The sequence below is a fragment of the Ziziphus jujuba genome, chromosome 7 (assembly GCF_031755915.1).
Source record: "Ziziphus jujuba cultivar Dongzao chromosome 7, ASM3175591v1".
NCBI lineage: Eukaryota > Viridiplantae > Streptophyta > Magnoliopsida > Rosales > Rhamnaceae > Ziziphus > Ziziphus jujuba.
Genome location: NC_083385.1, coordinates 8,839,308 through 8,854,265, shown reverse-complemented (window position 1 = coordinate 8,854,265; position 14,958 = coordinate 8,839,308). Strand labels below are relative to the sequence as shown.

Here is a 14,958-nt window from a genome sequence, read left to right as displayed (position 1 = left end):
TCATGGGAAAAAGTGATCTGGAAGCTTATTTGGAATGGGAGGAAAGAATGGAGATGATTTTTTATTGTCATAATTATTCAGAGGCCAAGAAGGTGAAGTTGGTAGCAATGGAGTTTGGTCATTATGCACTCCAATGGTAGACCAATGAGCACAACACCTGAAGGAGAGTTGGTGATGACTTGATCACTACATGGCGACAAATGAAAGGAGCCATGAGGAAGCGGTTCGTACCATCACATTATCATAGGTTGCTGCATCAAAGGCTTCAATCCCTATCTCAAGGAAGTAGGTCCGTGGAGGATTATTACAAGGAGATGGAGATGCTCATGATGAGGTTAAACATGAATGAGGATAGAGAAGCAACCATGGCAAGATTTCTTGGTGGTTTGAATCGTGAGATAGCCAACCAATTAGAATTGCAACAATATATGGAACTGGAGGAGATGTTGCATGTGGCTATTAAATTGGAGCATCAATTCAAGAGAAGGAGTGTAGGCTCACAGTTTGGAGGAGTTTCCAACAGTGGAAGATCAAGTCCAAGTGGCTGGAGAAACAATCCTACCTTTGAAAACAACCCAAAGCCAAAAGTCGGAGAAGAAAGTTCAAATCGGCCAAGGAGAGACACTAGAACCGAATCTGTCCAGGCACACAAAAGAGAAGGTAAATATGATCCTAAGCCTTCTAAAACTCATGAAATTATGTGTTTTAAGTGCCAGGGATGAGGACACATCGCTAGCCAATGCCCAAATAGGAGGATTATGGTGTTGAAAGGTAATGGCAAACTAGAATCCGAAAGTGAAGAAAGTGATGCTGAAACTGAAATTGAAGATGGAGAAGTCGGAGATGATGAGCATGAGGAACCCGAAACACTCCAACCTTCAAGGGATGACTTGAGCTTAGTTGCAAGGAGGGTCCTTACTATATACAAAGATGAGGAACAAATTCAAAGAGAAAACATCTTCCACTCCCGATGTGAAATTTAAGGTAACATATGTAGTATGATTATAGATAGTGGAAGTTGTGCAAATGTAATTAGTAGAATGGTAGTTGATAAATTAGGCTTAACAACTATTAAACATCCAGAACCATATAGATTATAATGGCTTAATAATAATGGTGAGATGAAAGTTAATAAACAAGCCAAAGTTAAATTCAGCATTGATAAATATGTGGATATGGTTTTGTGTGATGTTTTGCCTATGCATGCGGGACATATTTTACTTGGTAGGCCTTGGCAATTTGATAGAGAAGCTATTCATTATGGTAGAGAGAATAGTATTGTTTTTAGATTTAAAGGTAAAAAGCTCAAGCTCAAGGCATTAACTCCTAAAGAGATGTACAAAGATCAAATTCAAATACAACAAAGGAGGATGGCCGAACAACTCAAGGAAAGGACTAGTATGGCCCCCACGGCAACAACACCCATCCAAGGAGTCCAAGGAGTCCAAGGAGTCCAAACCGTGCATGACCAACCAGGTAAGTTTTCTAAAACCCAACTTGAATGGAAAAACCAAGAGAAGGCCGAAATTGGAGTGAAAAAAATGAGAAACCCGAGAGCTATAGCAAGAAACCCATGAGTGAGGAAAAATGTGTTGTAGCCGAGAGAGAGAGAGGGAAAGAAAGGAAAGAAAGAAAGAATAAAAATATTTATTTGAGTTTTGGAGATGTAAATAAAGCTATCTTGAGTAAGAAACCATTGCTGGTCATGAATTTTAAAGATACTTATTTAAAGATGTTTTTGATGCATAGAACTTTATCTGCATTGTTGAAAGCTCTACTTAGTGGAAATTTGAAAATTTGGGAAAGATTATTTGCTAATATTAAAAGGTTTGATGAACTTGTATTTTTAGTATTTTTTGTGATAATGTTTGAACCGAGGTATTGGTTTTGGTTTCAACAAAGGAAGGAGAGGATTCCCGAACAAAGAAAGTCCAAGCTTATGCCGCTAGGAGATGGATATTTTCAAGTTTTGGAAAGGATCAATGAAAATGCCTACAAGCTTGATTTACAGGGTGAGTATAATATGAGTGCTACATTTAATGTTCCTGATTTGTCTCCTTTTGTTGCAGGTGATGACTCTGATTTTAGGGCAAATCCTTTTCAAGAGGAGGGGAATGATGCGAATCCGCCCGAACCCACTCAACCGACAACCCGTTGGGGTGCCGATCTGATACGGATGAAGACCGGGCTGAACACTTGGGCTTGTATTTAAGGATAATCTTGCTTTTTTTATCCAGGGAGTAATTTATACTCAAAAGGGCTTGTCCATACCCGAAGATCTAAGACCTATTTTGAGCATACAAGTGGTGGAAGTCGGTACGGACCCGGTAGCGGTTTTGGTGCAATTATGGAGGCCGAGAAGCATGAAATGGTTCCAATGTTTCATGGATTCAATAAATATGTCCAAGAGGACATGGAATCAAGTCAAAGCAGCTTCAAAATCGTCCAAAAAGGGGTTGTACGGACAGTTACTAAATTTGGCCTATTTTCGCTGTATTTTGTGCTGGCTTTACTGTATTGTGCTGAGTTGGTTTTTTCACTTTCCTCCAAGCAAGGGAAACGTGTGGGACTCCATAATAAGCTTATTTTGCATCCTAAAAAGCATATAGAAGCTGATTTGGAGCGCAAAGAGGTTAAAGATTGGTCAAAGTCAACTTTGATAAAAAAGCTAGTATTTTAGTTTCCTAATTTGATTCTACTTTTTGTTTTAGGAAATTACCATTACTTTTATTTATTTATTTATTTATTTTCTGGAGAAATAAGTTTAGGAAAGTTATTATTTTATTATTTTCATTGTAAATTAATTAATTCCTAATTCAAAAGAAAGGAATTAATTAATCTAAATTAGATTAGGAAAGGAGTGAGAATTTCGGCCACTACAGGAAACCACTTCTATGGTCGGTTTTCCCTTTTTTTTTTAGGGTTTATTTTGTGACTTTGTAGCCTATTTAAAGGCTTATTTTTCAATAAGAATTAAGCTTGAATTTTATACAGAAAATTATTTGTGAGATTGAATTCTCTTTGTTCTTTTGAACACCTAAAACACCATTAGTGAATGAGTGTTTTAGTTTGACTTATCAATAGGCCTTCCATCACCTATTGTGGCGTCTTCATTATATACCAAGGTTTCTAATCACAGGTTGGTTAGGGATCAAGGTAACCATTAGAACTTAAACATAATTAGATCTAGGCTAATATAATACGGGGTTTAGGAGTAGGTCGTCCTAGGTTTGTATTAACATGAAATAAGGGCCAATGAGATAGAAAAAAGGAGTCATAAATAGAATAGAGTTCAGCCTCAAATTCCATAGATTATATGGTTCGTATTGTCTATAATGATAGGCAAATGAAAGACTTTCTTAAGATTTTTATTGATATACTTCATATGTTGAAAATGGATTTCGGTTGAACTTGAAAATTCACTCATTGAAATTGAATAAGTAAACAATTGGATTGCATTCGGTTGGAAGGCCCCAACAAAGTGGAGTGCTAGTGCCCATTTTTGATTTATGATTGAAATATTGAATTAATCGATTAACTTAACTTACTATTGAACATTTATTTTTTATTTCAATAATTTTCACAAAAAATTTTGACATCTTTTTATTTTATTATGAGAATCAATCTTACTACTTATAGTCCTTGGGTTCCCATGCTTGAAAAAAACAACCTAGGGCATATTGCTCAAATCATTGATCCAGTATTGGATGTAGCTTTTCCGCCAGGCAAAATGCCTAATATTTACAACGCTCTAGTTGTTAAGGCCAAGATATTGTTGGTCAAAAAATTAATGTGACTTGTGAAGTACAGTAATTATTAGGAAATATTCAAGTTAGAGCGGTAGCTATGAGTGCTATAGATGGTCTAACGAGAGGAATGGAAGTGATTGACATAGGAGCTCCTCTAAGTGTTCCAGTCAGTGGAGCAACGCTAGGATGAATTTTCAACATGCTTGGAGAGCCTGTTGATAATTTAGGTCCTGTAGATACTCGCACAACATCTCCTATTCATAGATCTTTGCCTGCCTTTATACAGATAGATTCAAAATTATCAATTTTTGAAATAGGAATTAAAGTAGTAGATCTTTTAGCCCTTTATCACCGTGGAGGAAAAATAGAACTATTCGGGGGAGTGGCAGTGGGCAAAAAAGTACTCATTATGGAATTGATCAACAACATTGCCAAAGGTCGTGGGGGCATATCCGTATTTGGTGGAGTAGGTGAACGTACTCGTGAAGGCAATGATCTTTACATAGAATTAAAAGAATCTAGAGTAATTAATGAAAAAAATATTTCAGAATCAAAAGTAGCTCTGGTCTATGGTCAGATGAATGAACCGCTGGGAGCTCGTATGAGAGTTGGTTTAACTGCCTTAACTATGGCAGAATATTTTCGAGATGTTAATGAACAAGACGTACTTCTATTTGTTGACAATATCTTTTGTTTTGTCCAAGCGGGATCCAAAGTATCGGCCTTGTTGGGTATAATGCCCTCCAATGTGGGATATCAACCCATTCTTAGTACCGAAATAGGTTCTTTACAAGAAAGAATTACTTCTACCAAAGTGGGGTCCATAACTTCTATTCAAGCAGTTTATGTACTCGTGGACGATTTAACTGATCCCACTCCAGCCACAACATTTGCTCATTTAGATGCTACTACTATACTATTAAAAGGATTGGCTGCCAAAGATATCTATCCAGTAGTAGATCCTTTAGATTCAACGTCAACTATGCTCCAACCTCAGATCGTTCGTGAAGAACATTACAAAACTGTGCAAAGAGTTAAACAAACTTTACAGTGTTACAAAGAACTTCAGGACATTATACCTATCCTTGGGTTGGATGAATTATCCGAAGAAGATCACTTAACCGTAGCAAGAGCACAAAAAATTGAGCGTTTCCTATCACAACCCTTTTTCGTAGTAGAAGTATTACTGATTCACTAGGGAGATATGTTGGTCTAGCAGAAACAATTAGAGGATTTAAATTGATCCTTTCTGGCGAATTAGATGGTCTCCCTGAATAGGCTTTTTATTTGAAAGGTAACATCGATGAAGCTACTACGAAGGCTACGAACTTAGAAATGGAGAGCAAATTGAAGAAATGACCTTAAATCTTTGTGTACTGACCCTGAAATGAATTGTTTGGGATTCAGAAGTGAAAGAAATATTTTATCTACTAATAGTGGACAAATCGAAGTACTACCAAACCACGAGCTTATTGCCGCAGCTGTAGATATCGGTATTTTGAGAATATGCCTTAACGACCAATGGTTAATGATGGCTCTAATGGGTGGTTTTGCTAGAATATGTAATAATGAGATAACTGTTTTAGAAAGTGATGAGGAGAAGGGTAGTGACATTGATCCACAAGAAGCTCAACAAACTCTTGAAATATCAGAAGCTAACTTGAGTAAAGCCGAAGGCAAAAAACAAACAATTGAAGCAAATCTCGCTCTCATACGAGCTAGGACATGAATAGAGGCTATCAATGTGATATTGTAACTAGGTGGTTGGTCCGAATAAGCAAAATAAGGTATACACCTTATTTTGTTTGCTTCTGCTGATTGAAATTGAATAAGAATCAAATATGATCAAGTAGAATTGACTTTTAGTGAAACAAAAAAATATTTAATTCAAAATTAAATAGATAAATAAAGTAGGATGAAAAAGATACAAAATCAATAAAAGAGCAAAAGTAGAAAAATGCATTAGAGACTATTCATGCTGGTATCGAATAAGTTCTACCTACTATTGGATTTGAACCAATGACTCCCACCGTATAAAAGCAATACTCTAACCACTGAGTTAAGTAGGTCATTTATCATCACAAAGAGAAACAAGTGTGATCTATCACATTGATAGATTATAAATGGAATATTGTTTATAAGCAATATCGAATCAAACGAATCAAAGAGATATGATGTTGGATCATGTAATATTCATCTTGACAAGAAATTTGATATGAACCTGGGACGACCTAGGCCTAAACCCGTATAATATTAGCCCGGATCAAATTATGTTCAAGTTCTAATGGTCACCTTGACCCCTAACTAACTTGTGATTAGAAGCCTTGGTATAATGAAGATGCCACAATAGATTATGGATATCCTATTGATAAGTCAAACTAAACACTCATTCACTAATGGTGTTTTAGGTGTTAAAAAAAACAAAGAGAAATTCAATCTCACAAAATAAATTCTGAATATTATTAATGGTGTATTCTTCCTAAAAAACAAGCCATTTTATAGGCTAAGAGAAAACAAAATAAAACCCTAAAAATAAAATGGAAAACCGGCGAATAGGATTAGGAAACTAGCATGGCCGAATTTTCTCTCTCATTTCCTAAACTAATTTTGATTAATTAATTCCTTTATTTTGAATTAGGAATTAATTAATTTACAATGAAAATAATAAAATAGTAACTTACCTAAACTTATTTGTCCAGCAAATAAACAAATAAAAACCAAAAGTAAAGGTAATTTCCTAAAACAAAAAGTAGAAATCAAATTAGGAAACTAAAATACTATCTTTTTGACTAAGTTGATTTTGACCAATCTTTGATCAATTTAAGCTCAAAATCAGCTTCCTTTTTAGGATGCCAAATAAGGTGATCATGAGTTCCCACACGTTGCCCTTGCTTGGAGGAAAGAGAAAAAGCCAACTCAGCAAAATACAGCAAAGTCAGCGGGTAATATAGCAAAACCGGCCAAATTGTCATGTTGTGCGCACAGCCCCTTTTTGGATGCCTTTGAAGCTGCCTTGAATTGATTCCATGTCATCTTAGACATACTTATTGAATTCATGAAGCATTGGAACCATTTCATGCTGCTCGAACTCCATAAATGCACCAAAACCGCTATGCAAGTCCGTATCAGCTTCCACCACTTGTATGCTCAAAATAGGTCTTGGATCTTCGGGTATGGACAAGCCCTCTTGAGTATGAATTACTCCTTGGATAAAGGCAGCAAGGTTTTCCTGAACCTTTTAGCTTGAGCCCTAGTGATCGGCCTCGTCTTCATCTGTATCGGGTCAGGACCCCGGCGGGTTGTCGGTTGTGTGGGCACGGGCGGATTTGCATCATTCCCCTCCTCTTGAAAAGGATTTACCCTCAAATCAAAATCATCACCTGCAGAAAAAGGAGACAAATTAGTAACATTAAATGTATCACTAACATTATACTCACCTGGCAAATTAAGTTTGTAATCATTGTCATTTATTCGCTCCAAAACTTGAAAAGGTCCATCTCCACACGGCATAAGCTTGGACTTCCTTTGCTCGGGAAACCTTTCCTTTCTTAGGTGCAACCAAACCGAATCTCCAGGTTCAAAGACAACTTGTTTTCAGCCTTGATTAGCATTCCTTGCATATTGCTCGGTCCTTCTCTCAATATTTGCCTTATTCTTTTCATGAATCTGCTTCACAAAATCAGCTTTTTATTTTCCATCTAGGTTAGCACGTTCACTTAAAGGTAAAGGTGTTAAATCTAATAAAGTCAAAGGATTAAACCCATAAGCAATTTTGAAAGGAGTAAATTTAGTCGCTAAATGCAAAGATCTATTACAAGTAAATTCAACATGTGGCAAACATTCCTCCCAAGTTCTCAAATTTCTACTAATTAATGCTCTCAACAATGTAGACAAAGTTCTATTCACTACTTCGGTTTGTCCATCAGTTTATGGATGACAAGTAGTTGAAAATAAAAGTTTAGTATGTAATTAGCCCACAATTGTTTCCAAAAATAACTTAAAAACTTAGCATCCCTATTCGAAACAATAGTCCTAGGCATTCCATGCAATCTCACAATTTCTTTGAAAAATAAATTAGTAACATTAGATGCATTGTCAGTTTTATTACATGCAATAAAATGTGACATCTTAGAAAATCTATCCACAACAACAAAAATTGAATCCTTACCTGTCCTTGACCTAGGTAAACCAAGAATAGAATCCATAGACAAATCTACCCAAGGATAAGAAGGAATCGGCAAAGGATGGTACAACCCATGCGGTTTCAACGTGGACTTGGTCTTTTGGCATTTCAAGCATCTTTCACATATTTTCTCAAAATCCCTTTTCATGTTAGGCCAATAAAAATATTTTTGCAGCAAGGATAAAGTTTTAAGAACACCAAAATGACCCATTAAACCACCCCCATGACCTTCCCGAACTAGTAACTCGCTAATGCTCTAATTAGGCACACAAAGTTTGTTTTCTCTAAACAAATATCCCTTAAATATGTAAAATTTATTAAATCCATGTTTTAAACAAATTCTAAATATTTCTCCAAAGTCACTATCATGCTCATAAAGTTCCTTTAATTGTTCAAAACCAAGCAATCTAGCATCTAAGGTAGAAAAGAGAACATACCTTTGGGATAATGCATCGGCAACCACATTTCCCTTACGTTTCTTATAGCGGATCACATATGGAAAGGTCTCAATAAATTCAATCCACTTGGCATGCCTTTGATTGAGCTTCCCTTGACCTTTAATATGCTTCAAAGATTCATGATCTGTATGAATCACAAATTCTTTTGGCATGAGATAGTGCTGCCACATTTCCAAAGCCCTCACCAAAGCATACATTTCCTTGTCATATGTCAGGTAGCTTAGTGCAGCTCCATTTAATTTATCACTAAAGTAGACTATGGGCCTTCCTTCTTGCATTAAAACAGCTCCAATACCTACACCTAACACATCACACCCAACAAATTAAAAGATTTTTCTTGTACTTCCCCCTATTTAAAGCCAACATGCTTCTTTACAACTTCATTCAAAGGTGCTGCGATGGTGCTAAAGTCCTTGGCAAATCTTTGTAGAAACTTGCCAAACCATGAAAGCTCCTCAATTGCGTGATAGATGTTGGTGTCGGCCACTCCATGATTGCTTGAACTTTAGATTGATCAACTTTGATTCCTGTAGCACTTACTACAAATCCTAGAAAAACAAGTTCATTTTGTAAAAGTCACACTTTTTCATGCTAGCAAGCAACTTTTCTTTCCTAAGAATATTTAAAACTTGTCTAAGATGTTCTACATGCTCATCTAAGTTTCGGTTATACACTAAAATATCATCAAAGTACACAACCACAAATTTACCAATAAATGGACACATAATATGATTCATAAGCCTCATGAAAGTACTAGGTGCCTTAGTTAATCCAAAAGGCATGACTAACCATTCATATAGCCCATATTTAGTCTTAAATGCGGTCTTCCATTCATCACATTCTTTCATCCTAATTTGATATCCACTCCTAAGATAAATTTTAGTAAACATGCAAGCACCATGCAATTCATCAAGCATATCATTTAATCTAGGAATTGGATGTCTATATTTTATGGTGATATTATTTATGGCCCTACAATCAACACATATTGTCTAAGAACCATCTTTTTTTAGGCATTAATAAAACAAGAATAGGACATGGACTCATACTCTCATGAATGTACCCTTTGTCAAGTAACTCACTTACCTGCCTTTGTAGCTCCTTTGTTTCTTCAGGATTACTTCTATATGCAGGTCTATTTGGTATGGCAGCCTTGGGACAAAGTCAATTTGATGTTCAATCCCTCTAATAGGTTGTAATCCATTTGGAATTTCATCCGGAAAAACATCTCCAAAATCTTGCAAAAGAGAAAGAATTGAACTTGGCAATTCAAGTTCTTCAAAGTTAGCTTGATCATTAAAATAATTATCTTTATAAATCATGATCAGCAATGGTTTCTTACTCAAGACAGATTTGTTAACATCCCCAAAACTCAAATAAAAATTTTTATTTTTCCTTTCTCCTTTTTCTTTTCCTTTCTCTCTTTAGGCCACCACACACCTTTCCTCTCTCTTGGGTTTCTCACTATGGCTCTCGAGTTTCTCTATTTTTCTCACTCCACTTTCAGCTTTCTCGTGGTTTTTCCACTCAATTTGTGTTTTACAATGCTTACTGATGTGATTCTGCCCAAGTTCCCTCCATTTGAAATAGGTCTTTACATTCAGCAACTAAATTTACTCCATTTCAAATTGTTTATGGTTTTAATCCTTTGACTCCATTAGATTTAACACCTTTGCCTTTAAGTGAGCGTGCTAATCTAGATGGAAAACAAAAAGCTGATTTTGTAAAGCAGATTCATGAGAAAACCCGAGCAAACATTGAGAGGAGGACCGAGCAATATGCAAGGGTGGCTAATCAAGGCCGAAAATCAATGGTGTTTGAACCTGGAGATTGGGTGTGGCTACATTTAAGGAAAGAAAGATTCCCCGAACAAAGGAAATCAAAACTCATGCCGAGGGGTGATGGACCTTTTCAAGTTTTGGAGAGGATAAACGACAATGCTTACAAGCTTGATCTACCGGGTGAGTATAATGTTAGTGCTTCCTTTAATGTTGCTGATTTATCTCCTTTTGTTGCAGGTGATGATTTCGATTTGAGGACAAATCCTTTTCAAGAGGAGGGGAATGATGCGAATCCACCCGAGACAGCTCGACCAACAACCCGCTGGGGTGCTGACCCATTACAAATGAAGGTGGGGCCGATCACTAGGGCCCAAGCCAAGAAGTTCAAGGACAATCTTGCTGTCTTCATACAAGGAATAAGTCATAGTCAAGAGGGGTTGGCCACATCTAAAGAACAAAGGCCTGTTTTACTCATACAAGCAATAGAGGCCAAAACGGGGTCGGGTGACGTTTTTGGTAACAATAAAGAGGCCGGGTTGTATGAATTGGAACCCCATCTTTATGGGTTTAATTTATATGGGGGATGAGTCATAGAAACCAGCCAAAGCAGCTTCAAAGCCGACCAACAAGGAGGTTTGCGCACAAGGAGAAGGAAAGGCCGGATTTGCTGTATTCTTCGCGGGCTTTACTGTATTAGCCTTTTCTCTTACTTCCAAGCAAGGGCAACGTGAGGAACTTCACAATAAGCTTATTTGGCATCCTACAAAGCATATTGAAGCTGATTTGGAGCTCACTTGAGTGAAAGAATTGGTCAAAGTCAATGTAGTCAAAAAGCTAGTATTTTAGTTTCCTAATTTTATTCTACTTTTTGTTTTAGGAAACTACCATTATTTTTAGTTTCTATTTATTTATTTTCTGGAAAAATAAGATTAGGAAAGTTATTATTTTATTATTTTCTTTGCAAATTAATTAATTCCTAATTCAAAATAAAGGAATTAATTAATCCAAATTAGATTAGGAAAAGGAAAGTTTCGGCCAAGGTAGAATTCTTCATTGAGTGGCCGGTTTTTCCTAGGGTTTTTAGGGTTTATTTTGTTTCTTTCAAAGCCTATTTAAAGGCTTATTTTTCATTAATAATATAACTTTAAACTTTGATTTGATTAAGAAAATACTTGTGAGATTAATTATCTCTTTGTTCTTTGAGAACTCCTAAAACACCATTAGAGAATTGGTTGTTTTAGCTTGACTTATCAATAGGTTTTCCATCCCCTATTGTGGCGTCTACATTATACCAAGGTTTCTAACCACAGGTTGGTTAGGGGTTGAGGTCCATTCCATTAGAACTTGAACTTAATTAAAGATCCGGGCTAATATAATACGGGTTTAGGAGCAGGTCGTCCTAGGTTCGTATCATTTGGTATCAGAGCTAAATTTTGTTCAGGTTTGATCTATCTTTATTTGCTTTATTTGTTTTGTGTTATTCTGCAATTTTAGCATTAGGTTAAGGTTGCTTCTATCACCATACACGTTCTGCATCTTAAAAAAAAAAAAAAAAAAAAATTCATTCCTAGTTGAATTAGGTTTCCTAGTTTTATCATATTTTTGTTTCCTAATTTGTTGGTTGTCTTTTATCATTGTTCTTGATAATTTTGGTTTTTGTTGATTTTCCTTTGCTGTTTTAGTCTTAGAAATTTGCATTCATATATTCAAAAAAAAAAAAAAAAAAAAAAGATTTTGCGGCAACATTAAAAAAGAAAATAAAAAAAAAATAAAAAACTGCACATTTGTGTTTATTTGGAGGTGATGGGTTTGGTGTTTGTTTTGGAGTTGGAATTGCAATTTTGGTAATTATTCTTGCTACTGCAGTTGTTTATGTTCTTTGAGTGAAAAAAAAAAAAAAAAAGAAAGAAAATTATTTCAGTTTGTTGGAGTTTGATTTGTTTGCTGGAAATTTGTTGGAGCTGCTGGTTTTTTGATTATTTATTCAATATTTGAGTTGCTGGGAAATTATTTTTGCTGCTGGATATTTGGATTTTGGGTGCTTAAATTTTTTGGATTAAAATTAGTTAAAGGAATTGATACAAAACTTGAATTACAAGAACAACAACCAACACTTTTCTATAATTTTGTTCTCTTTGATTCTTGTTCGTATTTGAATTTCTTTTCCTGGAATTTTATTCTTGAACTCATAATCTACTACCATCTGGTGCAGTTTTCAAAAATTCCAACGTTTTCCCATTATTTTGTGATTTCTTGTCTAGAAAGCCGAAAAATTAGGATTTGTTGGATTCTTTCGGTATTGCCTACTTTTTGCTACTGCTTTGTTGATAAGTTTAATTAAAACATACTAGTGATCTAATTGCTGTTTTGTGGGTGTTTTAATTAGAACTTTGAGATAATTCATTGAGTGGAAAAAGGCAAGAGTGTGTGAGCTTAAAAGAGGGTAAAAGCCAAAACTAGTGAGCAAACACGAGTGTCGAGACCTTTGTTTGAGTGAAACACGTGAGGGAGTGAATATTGTGAGGATTCATTTTATTTTTGCAGTATTTTACTAACATGGCAGATTCTAGAATAAGAAGAGGAGATCCACCCGTGAGGATCAATGAGGAAGAGTCCGTAGCATTTCATGGCGATGACCGAGCTATCGGAAGTGGAGACCAAGTGGACTTGAGAACTATTTTGGAATCAATACAGTGGATGAGTGCTCAATTTGAGCATGTAAACCAAAGAGTGGGAAGATTAGAAGCCTCACAAGGAAGGCCGAATACAAGAAATAGGCAAGAATTCCATGGAGGACGAGGCCGAGGACGAGGAGGTCACGAGAGGCCGAGAGAGGAATTTGATGAGGAGCCATTGGACGGTGACTTTGAGGAAGGTATGGACGAAACCTTTGCTGTCCAAGATAGAGCTGGCCATGGGAGATATAGGAGGGAGGATACAGATGAAGATTTGGGAAATATCAAGGTTAATATCCCACCTTTTATGGGTAAAAGTGATCCTGAAGCTTATTTGGAGTGGGAAGAGAAAATGGAGATGATTTTTGACTGCCACAACTATTCGGAAGGTAAGAAGGTGAAGATGGCAGCAATGGAGTTTGGCCATTATGCACTCCAATGGTGGATAAATGAGCAAAGCACCCGAAGAAGAGTTGGTGATGACTTAATTACAACATGGCGACAAATGAAAGGAGCCATGAGGAAGCGGTTTGTGCCATCCCATTACCATAGGTTGCTGCATCAACGGCTTCAATCTTTGTCTCAAGGAAGTAGGTCCGTGGAAGACTATTACAAAGAGATGGAGATGTTAATGATGAGGCTGAATATGAGGGAGGATAGAGAGGCAACAATGGCAAGATTTCTTGGAGGGTTAAACCGTGACATTGCCAACCAACTTGAATTACAACAATACTTGGAATTGGAGGAGATGTTGCATGTAGCCATTAAACTTGAGAACCAATTCAAGAGGAGGGGTGTTAGTACACGGTTTGGAGGAGTTTCTAGCAGTGGAAGGACAAGTTCAAGTGGCTGGAAAAACAATTCCACTTATGAAAACAAGTTGAGGCCGAAATTAGGAGAAGAATCAACCAATCGGCCAAGAAGGGAGGTTAAGGCCGAATCTGTCCAAGCACTTAGAGGTGAGATAAAATCTGATCCTAAACCTCAAAAATCTAGAGAAATAATTTGTTTTAAGTGCCAAGGAAGAGGACACATATCCAGCCAATGCCCAAATAGAAGAATCATGGTATTAAAGGATGATGGTGAGCTGGAATCCGCAAGTGAAGAAAGTGGCGCTGAAACCGAGCAAGAGGAGGAATGTAATGAAGATGAAACCGAACCTGTAGATACATCTAAGGCCGAGTTGAGCTTGGTTTCAAGGAGAGTACTTGTGGTCTACAAAGATGAAGAGCAGATACAAAGAGAAAACATCTTCCACACTCGCTGCGAAATACAAGGTAAAATTTGTAGCATGATTATAGATAGTGGGAGTTCTACTAATGTGATAAGTAATCTTGTAGTTGATAAATTAGGTTTGAAAACAATTAAACATCCAGAACCTTATAGATTACAATGGTTTAATGATAGTGGTGAGATGAAAGTAAACAAACAAGCCAAAGTAAAATTTAATATAGGTAGATATGAGGATGTAGTTTTATGTGATATTGTACCTATGATTGCTGGACATATACTATTAGGTAGACCATGGCAATTTGATAAAGATGCTACTCATTTTGGTTGAGAAAATAGTATTGTTTTCAGGTTTAAAGGGAAGAAGATCAAGCTGGAACCATTATCTCCTAAAAAGGTTTACAAGGACCAATTACAAATGCAACAAAGGAGAGAAGCCGAAAAGCTCAAGGAAAAAGCAAGCATGGCACCAACGGCTTCACCATCCATTCAAGAAGGTAAGATTGAGGTTGCTGACCAAGGTAAGGTTTCTAAGGTTCATATTGAGTGGAAAGACCAAGAAAAAGCCAAGAGAGAGGTGAGAAAAGAGAGCAAACCCGAGAGCAAAAAAAAACTGGAAATTTCCGCCAATGAGAGCCAAACCGAGGAAGGAAAAAGAAAAGAAAGAAAAGAGAGGAAAAACCAGAATTTTTATTTGAGTTTAGGGGATATTAATAAGGTTATTGAGTGTAAGAAACCTTTGCTGGTCATGCTTTACAAAGAAAATTATTTTAATGATCAAACTAATTTTGAAGAACTTGAATTGCCAAGTTCAATGATTTCTCTTTTGAAGGAATTTGGAGATGTCTTCCCAAGTGAAATTCCAAGTGGACTACCACCTAT

General features: G+C 36.4%; 1 pseudogene; it reads left to right on the top strand.

Moving 5' to 3' along the window:
* The first annotated feature begins 3,613 nt into the window (after positions 1-3,613).
* On the top strand, positions 3,614-5,505 carry LOC125420454 (ATP synthase subunit beta, chloroplastic-like; annotated as a pseudogene).
* The last annotated feature ends 9,453 nt before the right edge of the window (positions 5,506-14,958 follow it).